Below are 16,455 nucleotides of genomic sequence, written 5' to 3' on the forward strand. Positions count from 1 at the left end.
GGAAGATCATCATTCAAAACTGAGGAACGTGGCAGAACAAAGCTGTCAGGAGATTTTAATCACCAACACCACTTGTTACATGACCCAAAGATGATTAAAATCCCAGGCCCTTCAAGACTGAATGCTATCTATACTTAAATGCATTTCATCACCATATTGGGGGGTTATTCCTTTGTTTTGCTGCAAATATATCCAACTGCTGTAAAAGGAAAAGGCAATTTGTTAACGAAGCTTCTTGGAGTGTCTCAACAGGCCTCGAGGTAGGATAAAAGGCAGGACTTCCTGGCAGAAACGCTCAGCTCTGAGGTCAGGTGGAGTTCTTGAGCACCAACCAAGGCAAAATAAGGTCGAAGACCACACCACACTTTCCTCAATCACATCTTCATTCCACCTTTCCTTCTATTTCTCACGACTTCACTGGGAGAAATTGTGCTAAAAGAAAATGGAAACACAGACATACATAGGAGACCCTACAGATGCTGAGAATGGGTGCAGCCATCACAGTCCGAATGTCCTTTCAGGGCCATCTGACCTGGCTGGGATCCAAGTATCCGAGGGCAGGATTGTATGTCAGACCCGTGAAGCCAAGATTACAGCCACTGAACGGCAGTTTTCCATCCCACGGAAACCGGCCTTGCTAGGGGCTTCCTCGGGGACCACCGACCTCAAGCCACCACCCGTCAACTACTTCAACTAACCTACATCATGGCAGAGGCCTCCCTAGGCAGACCAGCCCTGCCCAAGTCCTGCTTCATGGCAAACCCTCCAGACAAACGTCCTTGGCCTCTTCCGGGAGGCTGTGCTCGGAAGGTGCCCTCATTTACTTCTGTGGCTCTGAGACATTTAACTAGAGCCCAACACATTTCTTCCTGTTCACATAGTATTGAGTTAAAAGATTTTTATGAGTAAACTTTCACTGGGAAAAATACCATTTCAGGAGCCCCAGTGACCACAATGAAAATGTTTTTACCTTTCCTTACGTGACATCGGCAACGCCAGGTCCAGGAAACGTTCTGGATCTCAGATAATGGCAAATCCACTCATAGTAAGTCTTGGTCTTGTTTCACAAGCTATCAAATGCTGCCCAGAAGCAGGAAAAACCCCACAACGTGGCAGGGAGGGACGACCAGCATGAGTTCTAAGGCCAGACCACCCGGGTCTGCCGACAGCGTGGTGAGGGGCAAACAGTGCAGGGTCTAAGGCCAGACCGCCCGAGTCCCGCTGACAGTGTGGCTTCAGGAGTTTCCTAAACCCTCTGCTCTCCAAGTTTCATGTCAGAAAAATGCAGTGATAACCGTGTCCACCTCGTTTAAATATGTGTATATATACACACACATATATATATACTCCAAACCTACAGCCCTATAAAGGTCATTAATCCTAGTTATCCTCAAGGCATTGAGCGATCAATAATGAGCCATCCCCCTGGCTGCTGACCTGCCTCAGCCCCACCCTCCGGAAACCCCGCATCCACACCAGCCACACAGGATGAGGCCAGGGAAGGAGCAGGACTGTGTCTTGGGAACTTAAACTCTGGAAGCTGAGTTAAATCAGTGCCGCTCAAATCTTGTCACCAACTATCTTGTTAAATTGGGAGATTCCATCTCTGGGGATCTTGAAGGAACCTGAGGTTCTACATTGAGTGAGATGAGCACTCGTGCTGCAATGAGACGGCAGGGAAAGCAACCGAATCTGGGGTCGCAGCTGCCTGAGGCTTGGGTCCCACCGGGAAAGTGGCACCAGGGCCCTCAGGACTGTGGCGGAGTTCCCAGGAGGCAAGTCCCGGTGCAGAGACTCATGGACCCAAAGATTGCTCCAGGGCCAGGAGGGGCTGCTGCGCTGACAGCCACGAGGCAGGCAGCCTTCGAGCTCCTCCAGCTGCCATCCTGCAGGCAGGGAGGACAGAGCCCAGACCACCCTGGGGCTCCCCCCAGCCTGCCAGGCTGGTACTCTTACTCCAGCCACTGACAAGAGTCCCCATGTTGCAAGCTAGGTTGAAACAGTGCCTCAGGCCTCGGGGCACATGCACCCCCCTGCAGGGCTGGGATGGCTATTCCCACACATCCCCAACTCACAGCAAAACTTAAAAATGAAAGTTGGAAGATACAGCCAGGAAACCAATGCTCAAGAAGCAACTCCAGGGTGACTCTTCCTAGAGCTATTGCTATTGAACATCTTTAAAAACATTTCCAGGGTGACTTCCTAGAGCAATTGCTGTTGAAAATCTTTAAAATTCTTCATTTCAAAATTAGCTTTTATTACACTGTCTTCCCTATTCTACCAAGACTCTAGAAAACAAAACCATTACAATTTCCAATTCTATCTTATAGCAAGTTAGAAATACACGTTTCCTCAAAGGATTCTACATGTTTCCTTGGCAATATCCTTTCCACGCCCCGTACTACTGCCCACAACAGAGAAGGCTTTTCCAACTCAACCCAACCCAACCCAACCCAACCCAACCCAACCCAACCCAAGGGCCCTGAGACAGGCCCCTAACGAATTGTCTACAAACTCTTGAAACAGGCTTGCCCTGACAAATCATCTGCAAACTCCATCTTCCATTAAAAACAGTACTGAAAATGAACATATTACCACTTTTTAAAAATTACTGTAAAGTGGACAGTGTTCAGTTCTGTGAATTTCGGCACAATATTCCCATAATCATCATCACACAAGCAGAACAGTCCAACAGCCCCAAACCCACTCACGGGGCCTCATAAGCATACCCTCCCATTCTCAGCAACCACCCTTTCCGTGTCCTCCCATGACTCGGGTCTATCTTTTGCGAGCGTTGTGGCAAAACACTCGCAAAATCACAATTTCCTGGGCATCGTGCTTGGAGGTGCACCCAGGGTGTCCTGTGATCAACAGCCAGGCCTCGGGGCTGCTGGGTATTTATTATTCCACATATGGCTGTGGCACATTGTAACCTGTTTTGGACAACCATAGACAGCGCTATTAACATCTGGGCACAGTTTTTCTTAAACATCAGATTCTGTTTCTCTAGGGTAAATACCCAGGATTGGGGTCACTGGGACCCACGTTTGTGTGAGTTCAGTTTTGTAAGAAACCGCCAAGCTGTCTGCACCGTGCTGAACCCCAGCATCGCACAGGAGTCCCGACTGCCGGTCCTCACCAGCACCTGGGGCTGTTGGAAGACCTTAGTCAGGCGGCTCCAGCAGGGGTGTGAACAAATTCACTGCGGCTTCGGTGCACATCTCGGTGCAACCAGTCATGCTGAAGATCATTTCAGATGCTTTCGGGCCATGCTGAACCCCAGCATCGCACAGGAGTCCCGACTGCCGGTCCTCACCAGCACCTGGGGCTGTCGGAAGACCTTAGTCAGGCGGCTCCAGCAGGGGTGTGAACAAATTCACTGCGGCTTCGGTGCACATCTCGGTGCAACCAGTCATGCTGAAGGTCATTTCAGATGCTTTCGGGCCATCCTCCCGTCCTTCTCAGCGAAGCATCTGTTCAGGTCTCTTCCGCTTTTAAGTCAGGTGGTTTGTTCTCTGTCATGAGCCGTGGGAGTCCTGTGCATTCTGGATACGAGTCCTTTGCCGGCTGCATGGTTCGTAGACATCTTCTCCCCATCTATCGAAAATGTGTCTCTTCAATTCCCTAGGGGTGTCTTTTATATTAGAAGTTTAATTTTGATGAGTCTTACCTACTTGTTTTCTTCCTTGATTATGGATCATGGTATGGCTAAGAGCTCTCACCCTAGGTCTCCACAATTTCCCTTTCTTTTGTAGTTTGGTATTTTACATTCAGGCCTATGGTCCACCTTAATTTTCATACAGGAATTTCTCCCTGTTTTCACTCTTTTGCATACAGCTGTCCCATAATTCCAGCACCATTTGTTGAAAAGACTCAAATTCCACTGAACTGCTTTTGTGTCTTTGGATCTGTTCTGGACTCCACTCTGTCAGCTGACCCGTGTGTCCATCCTGAGCATAATTTATGACTTTAGTGGCTGTCTCTGTGAAAAAAAGTAACTCTGTCTGGAAGCAAAAACTACATTAGAAGTGCTCTAAATAAGATTCTTCCTGTTGTCAGGAGAGCAAAGCCACTGCCCTAAGCAGAGGTGAGGCCTCAACAGCTCCCAGGCACAACCTTAACACACAATGGGGAAGGGAATTCATTTCAAGGGCCACAACGTGAGACCAGCATAGCCATGAAAACTGCAATCATTTCACAACAGAATGAAATTCATAAAGAATTGCTCAGAAGCGTGTGATAAGTTACATAAATCACTGTTCCTTAAATTCTGACGGTTGACTAGAACAGAAATAGCTTCACGGTACAGTTCAAACAGAAAAAGCTAGGTAGGGGTGGTTTCCACACCACACAGGGCCTGCAGGAAAGGGACACTCTTCCTCTAAATGGGAGATCCCGGGAGTGATGTGATAAACCATGGTGAGAGGCAAGGAATTGTGCAAGCCGGACTCGCGGCCTTGGCCCCACCACGGAGCCTGTGTCCATGAACGACGAGGCTCAAATGTCAGGCTGGGGCAACTGAGGCAGTTATCAGGGGACAAGAAAACGAGCGCACGGTGGAGGCAAAGGTCTGATATCACGCGGCAACTTCGAGTCCAGTGGGACAAACTGACTCAAAATACAGGTTTCAAACATCACCACAGAGAGCTATTCCTCGGCTCTGGAAAGGCTAAGTGACTAATGCCCACACTGAGCATCTGCTCCCAGAGACGACCCTGGTGACCTAAGGGCCAGCTGCTCCGAACCCGCCCCGAACCTCAGTGAGGAACTTTGTTGGTATCTTACAGCACATTGACATGTTCCCTTAAAATCTGGTATTTCATCAACAATGCAGGCGCCAGCTTTGACTCATACACATTTCGATTAAACAAGATAATTTACACCCTGACCGTGCCAGGTAAGAGGTTTACTACAATCTTTAAACAGAGCCAGAGGCTACAGTCTGCTCCTACACAACACCATGTCTCTACAAGTTCGATGAGTTTTTACTTTCCATGTCTTCACTTGCCTAGTGCTAGAAAGCAGATTAAAAACAGAAGGAACCCAGAAACACTATTGAATGAGACTCAAATATCTTGCAGTCATCATCGAGATGAGATGTTTATTAAACAGAAATGTTCTCCCCTGTAGAAAGCAGCACATATCAACACGCACCGATAACTGTCGCCAGCATTCCAGATCATCTTCCCTTCCATGGCCACAGTGCAGGGCAATGGACCACGCACACCTGCAGACCCACGGAAAGCGGGGTGACACGGCCGATTCTTGTAGCGAGCAGGCCAGGGTGCACTCAAAGAGCATCTCTTTCCAGAGGTCTGCCATGGAAAGTTACACATTTATTCCACGAGTTAATGGCACTGCACCGAACATTTCTGTAAGAGTCTCTAAGCAAGTATTTCCTTCTGCCTACAATGGCCCGACACAAACTGAAAAAGCTCTTGGAACTGCCAAAGACTTCAGTATCCCCTTAACTATTGTCATGCACATCCATGTGAAGAGACCACCAAACAGGCTTTGTGAGCGCAACATGGCTGTTCATTTCACCAGGGTGCAGGCGGGCTGAGTCCAAAGAGTCAGCGAAAGGAGCTAAGTGTGGGGCCGTTTTATAGGATTTGGTTAGGTAAAGGAATATTAGTCAAAGGGGGCTTGTTCTCTGGCGGGCAGGAGTGGGGGTCACAAGGTGCTCAGTGGGGGAGCTTTTTGAGCCAGGATGATCCTGGAAAAGGAATTTCACACACACAAAAAATCATCGCTTAAGGCAAGGACTGGCCATTTTGACTTATTTCTGGTAGAATGTTATCAGTTAAGTCCAGGCAGGGCATTTGCACTTTTGTGATTCTTCAGTTACTTCAGGCCATCTGGGCGTATATACGTGCAAGTCACAGGGGACGCGATGGCTTGGCTTGGGCTCAGACGCCTGACAACTATAGTCTTTACTTTTAAGGTGTGGGGTAAGATCATATAATCCCCAACTAGGCTCCTGATGCTGTGTGTGGCATCCAGCAACAGCACGTTCCATTCCTGGATTACATTTGACTCAAGAGTCCACAGTGAGAACGATTTCTGGTGAATGAAACACCAGGCAGGAGGGTGATTCCGCTGGGCAGCTCTTCACACACAGCCCAGGAGCTGAGGGGAGAGGAACAGGCCCACGCGCGTCCACCGTGCTCACGCCCCCTTCGACTACCCCCCACTCCTAGAGGCCCGGACCCAAGGGAAATCTGACCTGAAAATGGGCAAACCCTCACTTTGGCAGAGAGACAGGGACTCGGGGCCACAACTTGACCTCAGAGCAACACAAGTGCAGACACAGCACCCCAGGACACCCTCCCCACCCAAATTCAAGGAGGAAAACCAACGCCCCGCCCCCTTGCGGAAACCCCCGGCTGCTGGAGCAGACGCCTGCCGGCGTGTGCAGCCTCTCCCGTCCCACGTTCCTGGCTCAACACCTGTGCCTCAGCCCTGGCACTGCTCGCCACACCCACAGGTGTGCCAGGAGGGGCAGGTCCTAAGGTCTCCACTGCACCAAAGTCTGCAAGGCAAAGGGGCCGCTCCCTCCAGCAGGAGTCCAGAAGCACACACTGCACCAGCGTCAAGGCGTGAGAATTCTCCCCTCGGTCTCCGAGTCTCCAGTCTGTTGCCCGCCACGGTTTTCTGCCAACGGCGAGGCCCAAGCTGGGCGGCACATTTGGTTCTCACCATTTCCCTTGTCAAATCAATACTGCAAACATATCCAATTCATCCTGTCACTAAAAATGAAATAATCCGCCATCTCCATCACAGATGATGCAATCAGGTTTTCATTACCGGGTTTTTGTTTTGTTTAGTTTTTTGGTTTTTTTCTATTTTGAGATGGAGTTTCTGCTCTGTCGCCCAGGGTGGAGTGCAGTGGTGCGATCTTGGCTCCCTGCAACCTCTGCCTCCCGGGTACAAGTGATTCTCCTGCCTCAGCCTCCCAAGTAGCTGGGATTACAGGTGCCTGCCACCATGCCCGGCTAATTTTCATCTTTTCAGTACAGACGGGGTTTCACCATGTTCACCAGTCTGGTCTCGAACTCCTAACCTCAGGGGATCCACCTGCCTCCTTCTCTCAAAGTGCTGGAATTACAGGCATAAGCCACCACTCCCGACCATTACTGGTGTAATTTCTAAGCCACTCTCTCACACCCACTCCCTTTTTTTTTTTTTTTTTAAGAACCAGCTTTATGCCTATATTTTTTCCAAGAGAACCAGTTACCCCATTTCAAGTACAAATAAGACACGGTGTTTAAAAACCAAAAATGCCCATTTGCACAGAAGTCTCCAAATACCCAGTCGATTTAAGCCTTGAGAATAAGATCAAGCTGTTGGCTGAATACAACTTCCCTTTCCATCTGTCTGCCTGTGAGTTAGACACAAGGATGAAGCCACGAGCTAGGGACATAAAGGGAGGAACCAAGGTAGCGGAGACTCCAAATAAAAGCTGGAAGACCAACACAAATGCACCACACCCTGTACACCCTCCTCTCCTTCCTTTTCAGAATTTCCAGAGGATGAAACAGGGACCTTCTCAGACGTCCCACGATGCAGGCGGCCAGAGGGGAAGGCGGCGGCAGCCTGAATGAGGCGACCGGGAAATCACATTCCACAAACAGAAATTCTCCATGTGCTTTACATCCTCTGTCTCTGAAGAACTATGCCAGGCTAACAGTCGCTAGAAAACCGCATTCAAGTGTCATTTCCCATTTCAAGCAAAGAAAACAGTGGTGGGGCATGAGGGAAAAACATAGCCATGTGTTCTGGGCTATTAAATAAGGTTTTTTCTGTTATAAACGTATAATTTTACATTCTCAGATTTCTGTATAATTGATATGCTTCCTAATTAGCAGACATAGTAATAAAAAGTGAATTCCAAGTGTAAGATCGGAGGAACCGTTCACATGGCTTCAGGTTCTGCTACTGTGTTTCAACTTAAGAAAATGGTTCTGTGTGTTGGTAACAAGGCCTGAGAGTCTGTGTGAGAGTCTGTGTGGCTGTAATCAGGGTTCGTGTTGGCTCCCTAGCAGAGGATGTTACACTGTTACATTATCTTCTACAAAAAATCCTGAAAAAATGAAGGCTGAATAGACATACACACCCACCCAAAATAATCCAAATGTCCACCGATATGAAAAACAGATGAATTACGGCTTCCATCGTGGAATATTCTTCAGCAGTGAAAACAAACTATAGCCACAGGTGCCAACTAGGATAAAGACAACCTTTTAAACACGCTTAAAGTGAACTGACTAGGCAGAATTCCTTGATTACAGGCATCTGCTCCAAAAGGGTACTGTTCTGAATCCTGTGATGTAGAATGATAGTTAGCAACCCTGTTTCGGGGCACATCTAGAAAAAAGCAAAATAATGACTACACAATTTTAAATTCTTTGTAAATTATAACTATTACTATGAAAATTCTAAAAATGTGAAAATCTTCCCAACTGTTATTGGATACGCTTCAAAATAAATACCCTGGCATTGCTTGCCACACCCACAGTTGTGCCAAAATAAATGAAAATATAGCCCAAGGTAGTAGAACTGAAACCTGAAGATGTACGAGCCGTCCCTGTCTCGCTATCTATACATCGGGTAGAAATTTAAGAGCAGGTAGTGACACTGCAATGCAAGGCTCAAACCAACTGGGTATTTGGAAACTTCTATGCAAAGTGGCATTTTCGGTTTTTAAACACGGTGTTATTTGTACTTCAAACAGGTAACTGTTTGGTTCCCTTGGAAAAAATATAGCCATAAACCTGGTTTTTTTAAAAAAATACGGGAGTGGGTATGAGAGAGAGTAGCTTAGAAATTTTAAAAGTATCAGCAGGGAGCAGTGGCTCATGCCTGTCATCCCAGCACTTTGAGAGGTAGGCCCAAGGGGCCTTTGAGGACACCGGTCTCCTCTGCTGCCTGCCTGCTGGACTGACCCCCCAGGACATTCACTGGGTTTCCACCCCTGTCTCATTCAACATCCCAAGGGTGGTCTTCATCCTCGTCTGGGGCTCAGCTCTGCCCCAATTTCCTAAATCTCTGCCTTCAGAGCCTGAAAACACCCACGCCCAGGGTCACCCTAAGTCCACGTTTACCCCAGAGAGTCCCAATTTTATGTTTTCCAGGCATCGCCTTAGTGATAATTTATCCTGTAAATTCCAACTTGCCTTCACACCTCACCCCTGCTGTCTCCCAGCAGAACCCACTCAGATGCACATGCCCCAGACCCACACCCAGGTCTGTACATGCTGCCCTGCTCTACCCATGTGGGGACCACCTCTCTTTCTTGAGGAATCAGCTGGCGATCATCTCCTTGTGGAGGGCTGCCCTGACTTCCAACTCTCTCCAGCAAAGGCAGAAGCCATCCTCGGTACTTCCCCAAAACTCAGGCCAAGTATGAAGATGGCGCAGATGCTAGCTGTGCCTGGGATGCCATGGGCAGGGTCCCCAGATGCTCTGCACATGGCCCGGGGCACCGCCTGAACACAGCAAGTGCTGAAGAAACAAAACTGACGTGCACTGACCTCTGATAGGGCCTCCTTCACCATCCACATCTGTCTCCCCTCTGGACAGTAAAATCCACAGGACACAGAGGGCTTGTCTCACTCATCTTCAAACTCCCAGGGTCACCCTGGTAGGTAAAGGGGACTCAAATGTCTTCTGAAGGAAGCGACTGGTTAGCTGCCAAGTTAAAGGGCCTCTGAAATTCAGAGCTCTGCATAGCAGTCCAGCACACTTTATTATGAATGACTCCAACCACAGCAGAAGTGGCCGTGGAACCAGTGCTAACCAATTCAGGGTTTGTTCACTGTTTCTCAGTTCATTATCACAACGCATTCTCACAGAGCAGCTGCGCACAGATCCTCAGACATCTACACAGAGTGGGACGATGGCGCCAAGTCACGTCAACGTCCTGTTGCAGACTGGGAGACAGCAGTCAGACACGGACCCAGGTAGAGCACAGACCTCGCGTTAAATCGGCTCCGTGTAAACAGCACTCCCTGCCAGGCCCTTTCCTATCTGCACAGCTTCTACAAATTCAACTCTCGCACTTGACACCTAAGAATACTGCACACCCCCATGTGAATCCCCTACTCACCTCCCAAAATGACCCGGCATGGCCGAGTACAAAAACTTTCAACATAAGGGAACTGGAGGGCATGTGGGGCTTTCTCGAGTCCCTGCTGCCTCCTGATGGGAGGGCCCAATGCTTCACACTCCTAGTGAAGGGCGGGTCTCTTCGGCCCCCAGGCTTTGACCTGGAGCTTAAATCAGCATTAACTAATTTCACCTTCCAGGACCAACTTCAAAGGCCTGCAAAGCCAGAGAAGGGAGAGGAGATGGAACACGCCCTCACCTCAGATCTGCTGCAAGCACACACTTCTCAGATGCGTCCCAAGGTGCACAGCGTGTCCGATGCCTGTTTCACATCCACCGACCTGCAGGTCTTCTATGTGGCATCAGCCTCCTGGGCACTGGGAACAAGAGGTATAATGGCAAGTCCCTTCTGCAGCAAAGCTGAGGCAAAGGGACCCAACACATTGGAACTGACCTTTTTCTGACAGTATCAAAACAGAAGGAAAATACTGTACAGTCAACTCCCCCTCACGCAGGTTTATTTACCTGTGACTCAGAGGCCATGACAGAGAACTTCAGGTTCTTACCGATTCCTATTTTCCCCATCCAGGAAGCCTTTGTTTTTAATATCGTACGAACTTGCCATTTTGTAGGCCAAAAACAGCAAATATTGGCAGTTTCCTACAGTTCAACTGAATAAAATATGATCATGGCCTTTTGTGAAACCATGAAGAAAAGGTGGATATCTCAATATGTGTTTCCAGACTGGCTTTGTTCCTGAAGCGGTAACTCTGTTCACTCAGGATATTAGACACTGAAGAATAAACATCAATATCCCACCAAGAAAACCAAAGGAATGAAATAATTTTGCATCCACCTTGGAACCTTTTTAGGACAAGGCAGGACACAAACTTCTAAAAAGCTGCAATTGTCCCTCTGTATACACAGGGACATGGATTCCAGAACACGCCCCGAGTTTACCCAAATCTACGTATCCACAGGACCCCACGGCCACCCTATGGAACCACATGTAGGAAACGTCGGCCCTCCACAAAGCCAGGTTTTTTCAGTAAGGGTTTGGTTGGAAAAAAAATTAACATAAGTGATCCTTCGAAGCTCAAAACCCATGTTGTTCAGGGTCAGCTGCATTTATTACTTGTGTCATATCTGAGGCCTGAAAGCCATCATTCTCGATACCTTAATGTGACGGTTAACAAACTAACTGTTCCGATTAGAAAGAGGAAAAAGCTTATTTTTAAGCTGACAATGAGAGTGGATGCGGCTACGGTGAACGGAGAACAGACCTAAGCAAGCACCAAGGCTGGGGTGACTGCCTGTGCTCAGACCCACCAGGGCCTGTTCTTCCATCTCCCTCTGCTGAAAGGGATAACCTCCTTCTCCCCCACGACTAAAGGGCCTTTTTAAAATATTCACACGAGAAGTGCTATGAAAAGCTGAAAGGTCACAGATAACATTTTTAAAAATAAACATTAACGTAAGCATTTAATTTTCGTATAAGGAGTAAGGAAAGGATCCAGTTTCAGCTTTCTACTTATGGCTAGCCAATTTTCCCAGCACCATTTATTAAATAGGGAATCCTTTCCCCATTTCTTGTTTCTCTCAGGTTTGTCAAAGATCAGATGGCTGTAGATGTGTGGTATTATTTCTGAGGACTCTGTTCTGTTCCATTGGTCTATATCTCTGTTTTGGTACCAGTACCATGCTGTTTTGGTTACTGTAGCCTTGTAGTAGAGTTTGAAGTCAGGTAGCGTGATGCCTCCAGCTTGTTCTTTTGACTTAGGATTGTCTTGGAGATGCGGGCTCTTTTTTGGTTCCATATGAACTTTAAAGCAGTTTTTTCATACGAAAATTAATTCAAGATGGATTAGAGACTTAAATGTTAGACCTAGTACCATAAAAATCCTAGAGGAAAACCTAGGTAGTACCATTCAGGACATAGGCATGGGCAAAGATTTCATGTCTAAAACACCAAAAGCAACGGCAGCAAAAGCCAAAATTGACAAATGGGATCTCATTAAACTAAAGAGCTTCTGCACAGCAAAAGAAACTACCATCAGAGTGAACAGGCAACCTACAGAATGGGAGAAAATTTTTGCAATCTACTCATCTGACAAAGGGCTAATATCCAGAACCTACAAAGAACTCAAACAAATTTACAAGAAAAAAACAAACAACCCCATCAAAAAGTGGGCAAAGGATATGAACAGACATTTCTCAAAAGAAGACATTCATACAGCCAACAGACACATGAAAAAATGCTCATCATCACTGGCCATCAGAGAAATGCAAATCAAAACCACAATGAGATACCATCTCACACCAGTTAGAATGGCGATCATTAAAAAGTCAGGAAACAACAGGTGCTGGAGAGGATGTGGAGAAATAGGAACACTTTTATACTGTTGGTGGGATTGTAAACCAGTTCAACCATTATGGAAAACAGTATGGCGATTCCTCAAGGATCTAGAACTAGATGTACCATATGACCCAGCCATCCCATTACTGGGTATATACCCAAAGGATTATAAATTATGCTGCTATAAAGACACATGCACACGTATGTTTATTGCGGCACTATTCACAATAGCAAAGACTTGGAATCAACCCAAATGTCCATCAGTGACAGACTGGATTAAGAAAATGTGGCACATATACACCATGGAATACTATGCAGCCATCAAAAAGGATGAGTTTGTGTCCTTTGTAGGGACATGGATGCAGCTGGAAACCATCCTTCTTAGCAAACTATCACAAGAAGAGAAAACCAAACACCGCATGTTCTCACTCATAGGTGGGAACTGAACAATGAAATCACTTGGACTCGGGAAGGGGAACATCACACACCGGGGCCTATCATGGGGAGGGGGGAGGGGGGAGGGATTGCATTGGGAGTTATACCTGATGTAAATGACGAGTTGATGGGTGCTGACGAGTTGATGGGTGCAGCACACTAACAAGGCACAAGTATACTTATGTAACAAACCTGCACGTTATGCACATGTACCTTAGAACTTAAAGTATAATAATAATAAATTAAAAAAAAAAAAACCGTAAGCATTTAACAAGCCCATTACGATTTAAAGGGAAAAAAAAACGGTATTAAGTTCCTGGGTGCAGGGGCTCATGGCCGTAATCCCAGCACTTTGGGTGGCCGAGGTGGGCGCATCACCTGAGGTCAAGAGTTTAAGACCAGCCTGGCCAACATGGTGAAACCCCTTCTCTAACGAAAATACGAAAATTAGCCAGGCATGGTGGCGGAAGCCTGTAGCCCCAGTTACTTGGGAGGCTGAGGGAGGAGAATCACTTGAACCCGGGAGGGAGAGTTTGCAATGAGCCAAGATCGTGCCATTGCACGTCAGCCTGGGCGTTGAGTGTGAAACTCCATCCCAAAAAGAAAAAAAAATATAAAGTTTTCCTTCCAATGAACCTATCATTCAGCCACCGAGGTATCCTATAGCTACTTATTCAGCCATGAGATACACCACAGGCGATATAGGCGAACAGGACACTGTTCTTCCCTGAAAGAAGGCTGCACCCTCAACAGAAGGGAGGCACATACTCCGAATGGAATCGGCATAGGAAACAGATGCTGCTGCAGGTTGAACTGGCTGCACAGAGCACCCACTCAGGTGTCTGAGAAACAAGGAGCCGCTGGTGCCATCACCTTCCATACCTGAGCTGGGACAGTGGGGAGCCTCTCATCACCAGGGACAAAGAGCCCCAGAACCACACAACGAGCTTACAAACTCACCAAGGCGATGACTGAGCAATGTGTGTGGAGTGATGCGAACACGCAGATGTCAGGGCCACGCGCGGCATTGGTTTTGTGCATCAACCTGAGCATGCCCGGGGTGCCCAGATGGCTGGTTCTGCATTATTTCTGTGTGAGATGCATGTTTGTCTCTGGACTGAGTGGAGACCCATCCTCGCCGGTGTGGGGGGCACCACCCTATCCCCCCAGGGCCCGAGTAAAACAGCAAGGCGGGGAAAACTGGGTTCACTCCACCTCTCTGGCTGATGGGCCAGTGACATCTGTCTTCTGCAGCCCGTGCTCCTGGGTCTCAGCTCCTCAGACCCTGGTCGGATCTGCAACCTCCGCTTCTCAAGTCTTCAAGCCACACCCTCTCAGGACTATAGCTTGCAGGCTGTGGGTCCTGGGGCTTCTTGGACTCTGTAGCCCCTGCAGCAGGCCTCGCCCTGGAGACACACGCACACCTGGCTGGCTGTCTCTCTGGAAGCCCTGACTAAAAGTTGCCCCTAAAAGTGGTCTTCAGGGTTTCTTTCTAGCCCTAAGATCCCAGCGCCCCTCCTACAATTCTAGGCGGAAAGGTGAACGGAGACCAATGGACAGAGCTGTGTGCGAGGACACGCCAGGCAGCAGCACTGGGCAGGAGGGCACTAACGCTCACTAAGCAAAGAATCAAGGCTGCTTGCCACAAAAATGAGAGCAGTAAAGATTTCTTCAAACAGAAATGAGTTTGTTTCATGATTTGCTCTTAATACATAAGAAAGCATAAAAGTAGGCCTATTAACAATTACGTAAGTCTTTACAGGCCCTTGAACTACTTCTGTCCCTTTGTGTTTTTATAGAAAATAAGCCTGAGGTTAAAGAGAATAACGTCACTGGCCACAGCTGGGGCCACGCGAGGACACAGCTTATACCCCTGAGGTCCCTGGGTGCCCCATATCCTTCCCTTGCTATTTATGGAAATATGGGAGAAACCAGGAGGTCTGAGCGTGGACATGGCCGTGCTCCCAGGGGCCGAGGAAAGCACCCATCTGTCCAGTCTTCCCTCCACCCCGCGGTTTCCTCTTACTCAGACTCTTGGGCTGACGTGGCTCATGCACTCAGCAGCGCCATCATTAAACGTTTAGCTTTGCATCACGAGGGCCTCCTCTGGCCTCCTCTGACCACTCCTCAACCTGCAGTCAGCACTAGTCTGCAGGACACGCGTGGACAAAGTTGATGGATCACGGCCCCCAACGAGGAAGGTGCCAGGCAAGGAGTCGGAGAGCCGGGGATGGAGCAGCCCTCACCCAGGGAGGCGAAGGCCAACAGCGGCCACCACCGAGGGCCTCCCTTCCCACCCTGAGGGCAGCTCACCCAGGGAAGCGAAGGCCGACACCGGCCACCGCTGATGGCCTCGAGGGCTCTCCCCACCCAGAAGGCAGCTGCGATCACATTTCCCATAGCACCAAGAGACCCCTGTATTGAGCACAAACCTTTCCAACCTTCGAATCAATAAGGAATCACAACACAGACATTCCCTCAATCCAAATGGCCAGCCCACAAAACAGACACGCAATTATACACATTTCTTGTGGGAAAATCAGTCAGTCCCTGGGGCCTCGCGCCAGGGGTGGGGGAGCATCATGGGGAGACGCCCCAGCCCCAGCCTGGTTCCTCCCTCTACAGCTCCTTTTCCCTCCTCTTCCCCCCACCCCTTCCCACCCCCTCCTAGCCTCAGAGGCTCCTTCCTCAAATTCTTTCCCCTTGATGAAGTCATTCATGCCCAAAATACAAGGCAAAGTCATGGGGGCTCAAGAGAAAATCCATACCGTGGCTCGCGTTTTAGATTCTCTTAAGTTTGAGAATAACCAAGCAAGAATCTTTGGCATGTGAATGTGGTCTGAAGGCATCTGAGCACAATGCCCGGCACTGGCCCGGAGTGGATCATGGGTGTCTCGGACATCTTCGCAACTCTACACCAATTATTTTGAAACACACCAGCAGAATAGAACCATGTGAATAGCTGCTTCTTAGTTAAAAGTAGGAAGAGACTCCAAAAGCTGCCCTCAAGGAACATCCTTCCCACCAGGAGTTTTCTGCATCGGGCCCTTCAGGCACAGGCAAGGCCCCCGGGCCCAACTCCCTCATCCCTGCGTCACAAAGCAGCAAAGACGGTGGGGAATAAAGCAAATGAAGGAGTCAGTCCCGCCCAAAACGGGCTCCAGAAGCCACAGCCACTCTCCCAGTGTGGGAGCCAAGTTCAGAGACCTGGAAACACCAGCGTTCCCAGGGAGGAGGGCAGAACAATGCCATTTCCCTCTAGTTTAGGGAGACACCACCCCACGTCCTCTAGCCTTGATAGAAGAGAGACTTCACACAAATGATTTCAATGACTCCACCACACACAGAAAGTGGGCTAGGGGCTAACACACCCATATAAATGCCTGGCAAAAACACATTAAATGAACACACAGATAAGCAAGGTTCTCCTGTTATCCACCAAATATTCAGAAACAAATCCAGTAAGCAATCTCTTTGCAATCAAAAGACCAATTCAGAGGTGCAGATTAAAAATAAACATACAACTGAACCCTTAATACACCAAGAACCAATTTCCA

The 16,455-nt window shown here is 48.4% G+C and overlaps 1 protein-coding gene across 6 annotated transcripts in view; it reads right to left on the minus strand.

Annotated features, from left to right (window-relative positions):
• The window catches only part of LOC139361223 (disco-interacting protein 2 homolog C-like), a 173,525-nt gene that overhangs the window by 135,903 nt on the left and 21,167 nt on the right, over nucleotides 1-16,455 (minus strand). For 2 of the 6 annotated variants that reach the window (XM_071089763.1, XM_071089752.1), the window contains exon 1: nucleotides 10,367-10,484. The exons of 2 other annotated variants lie outside the window; for them this stretch is intronic. The gene's annotated coding sequence lies outside the window, so the exon portion shown is untranslated. Of the gene's footprint in view, nucleotides 1-9,533; nucleotides 9,848-10,366; nucleotides 10,485-16,455 lie in introns of those variants that run through there. 2 more of the 6 variants (XM_071089754.1, XM_071089751.1) reach the window with 2 other exon arrangements.

Source organism: Macaca nemestrina, unplaced genomic scaffold (genome assembly GCF_043159975.1).
Source record: "Macaca nemestrina isolate mMacNem1 unplaced genomic scaffold, mMacNem.hap1 Scaffold_108, whole genome shotgun sequence".
Classification (NCBI taxonomy): Eukaryota; Metazoa; Chordata; class Mammalia; order Primates; family Cercopithecidae; genus Macaca; species Macaca nemestrina.